The sequence below is a fragment of the Elephantulus edwardii genome, unplaced genomic scaffold (genome assembly GCF_000299155.1).
Source record: "Elephantulus edwardii isolate Elephantulus edwardi_28Jun2011 unplaced genomic scaffold, EleEdw1.0 scaffold00020, whole genome shotgun sequence".
Classification (NCBI taxonomy): domain Eukaryota; kingdom Metazoa; phylum Chordata; class Mammalia; order Macroscelidea; family Macroscelididae; genus Elephantulus; species Elephantulus edwardii.
This window is the reverse complement of record NW_006399770.1, coordinates 20,189,731-20,192,718: the sequence shown is the minus strand read 5'-3', so window position 1 is coordinate 20,192,718 and position 2,988 is coordinate 20,189,731. Positions and strand designations below refer to the sequence as shown.

The 2,988-nt window shown below is 44.7% G+C and overlaps 1 pseudogene; it reads left to right on the top strand.

The window, feature by feature from the left end:
- Positions 1 to 743: 743 nt before the first annotated feature.
- Positions 744 to 1,839, top strand: LOC102876402 (annotated as a pseudogene).
- Positions 1,840 to 2,988: the final 1,149 nt, after the last annotated feature.

The window sequence follows — 2,988 nt, the reverse complement described above, 5'->3', positions numbered from 1 at the left end:
TCTAAAAATCTATTAAGCGGCCATAGCAATCAAAACAGCACCCTATTGGGACAACAGGTATATAGACGAATGAAATAGAATCGAGAATCCAGAAATCAACCTACAATCAATTGATATATGACAAAGAAACATAAATCAATAAATAGAGAAATGACAATATCTAACAATTGTTGTTGAAAAAAGTGACATCTACCCACAGAAAACTGAAACAGGATACACATCTCACTCAATACAGATGAAAAAAAAGTCAAAGTAGATCACAGACCTTGAGGTAAAACCATAGGTCATGGGCAGGTAAGGGGTGCTGCCCCCATATGGGCTGCCAGCCTCTGGAGCTCTGAGGTGCTCTGAGTCTTTTCCCAGGCCCCTCTTCTTTCTTGCTACTCACTTCTCGACTTTTGTACCTCTCATTTCACGTCGATGTTCAGGTCGTTTTTTGTGAGAGGGGCAGCCTGCTCAGGACCTGCCTGGCTTTCTTAGAGCTCCACACATTGTGCTTCTCAAATGAGACTTTATTCCAAGTAGAGGGTCGAGCAGGGTAACCTGGGGTGGAGGAGAAAGGGGCTGCAGAAGGAAGGAAGCAAGAACTCCGAAGGGGTTGCCGAGTTATGTGCAATGAAACCCTCTCTTTCTGTGAAGATGTAAAGCTGTCATGTATGCTGACGTGACTCTGCTGAGAAGCTGTGGGAAATCTGAAGATAAGCGAATCCTGATGGTTGCTGTTGGTCCACTGATGGGCAAGCATGGAGGCCCCACTGCTGAGTTTGGATGAAGAATTTCTCCTGCTCAGAGGAACCCGAGGAAAAACCTCAGTGTTTCTATGACTTGTCTCCTCACCACCTGGAGGATCCCTCCCTCTCCGAGCTTGAGAATTTTTCTTCTGAGATGATCAGCTGCAAGTTCATGGAGGACCTGGTGAATGAATTTGATGGGAAGCTCAATGTCTGCTTTCAGAACTACAATGCCAAGACTGAGAACCTCGCTCTGGTGAAGAATCAGCTACAGATTCAGGAGGAGGAGAAGACGCAGGACGAGGAGGTTTGGGATGCGCTGACAGACAATTACATCCCTTCAGTCTCAGAAGACTGGAGGCACCAAACATCGAGGCTCTGAATGGCAGCAGCTCTGACACTGAGATCTACGAGAAGGAGGAGGAGGAGGAGTCCAATGAGAAGAGTGAAAATGATGCTGGCCTCAATGAGGAACCTCTGCTCACAGCAGATCAGGTAATTGAGGAGATTGAGGAAATGATGCAGAACTCCCCAGACCCCGAGGAGGAGGAAGTTCTAGAAGAAGAGGAAGGGACAGAAATGTCCTCTCAGGCAGACTCGGTGCTCCTGCAGGAGATGCAGGCCTTAACCCAGACCTTCAATAACAATTGGTCCTAGGAAGGGTTGAGACACATGCCAGGGGCAGAGCTAGTAGCTTGCTGGATCAGGTGGAGGGCGCCATCAAGGACTTCTCAGAGGAGCTGGTGCCACAGCTGGCTCGCCGTGAGGAGCTGGAGTTTGAGAAGAAAGTGAAGAACTCCTTCATCACAGTGCTTATCGAGGTTCAGAACAAGCAGAGGGTGCGGCGAGAACCAAGATGCCTCCCAAGCGCTTCAGCATGGAAGGCATCTCCAACATCCTGCAAAGCGGCATCCGCCAGACCTTCAGCTCCTCAGGGACTGACAAACAGTATCTGAAAACGGTCATCCCTTACGAGAAGAAAGCGGCCCCTCCGTCCATGGAAGATCTGCAGATGCTGACAAACATTCTCTTTGCCGTGAAGGAGGACAGTGAGAACGTATTTATTTTGCTAACGGACTATATTCTAAAAGTGCTCTGTTTGACCTAACCTTGCTCTTTGGAGCAGCTTCGCTGCAGGAGGTCACCCAGCAAGCTGCATTCCATCTCAGGGGCTGCATGACACTATGTAACCGACGATATGTATTTTAATGTGTCCATCTTAACTTGGATTAAACACGAGGAGTGCAGGGGTCTTTGCTGTTGGCTTCTAGTTCTAGTAATCACTGGATGCATGACCGAAGGCTGGGTCTGGGGACGGTGCCTGCTCTCCACCTGGGTTGAGGACGGAAGCTGCTTTCACCACTCATTGTGTAGTCTGGCCCCAACTCTTAAAGTCAGCTTACACTCTAAGACTAATTTAGAAATAAACTTTCATTTAATTAACAACAGCAACAGAGAAAAACGCAACCATAAGTCATATAACAATCATCATAAAACAACAACAGCAACAAAACACACCACACAGAAAATTAAACAATAAAAACATGGGGGGAAAAATAGAAGTCATAGTCCATGATGTGAATAAACTAGTAAACATAACAGAAAATGCACAATCAGGAGAGGATTAAATCAACAAACAGAACTTTCTAAAAATAAAATTATTTTGCCATCAAAAGTTTTTTTTAATGGCGTTAAAATAAATTCCACAAATGGGGATAAAGCATTTGTCAATCGCATTTCAAAAAAGGGACAAATAACTAAAATTATGACTATTACAGGGAACCCACAAGTAAAAAGGCTGCTAACTCAATTGCAAAATGGGCAAAAATCATGAAAACACTTTCCATGAAAGAAGTTATTTGGATGATCAACAAACACATGATGAAATGTTCAAAATCACTAGCATTGCAAGAACATAGGAACAGCCCAGATGTCCAACCACAATCGAATGGATTGAGAAGTTATGGTACACTCACACAATGGAATATTAGGCAGCACACAGGAGCAATAATTCTGTAAATTATTACTTAACTAGGGAGGGACTGGAGAGCATTATGCTGAGTGAACTAACTCAGTCACAAAAAAGCCCACAAATATTGTATAAAGTCATTATTCTAGAATGAGTATGAGGATTCAAGGCAGAAGAGTGAAAGCAGAGGGATGAGGATGTGTGTGTGTGTGTGTGAGAGAGAGAGAGATAGAGAGAGAGAGAGAGAGATTAGTCAAGTGGTCACACAATCTGATGGGTAGCGGAGTA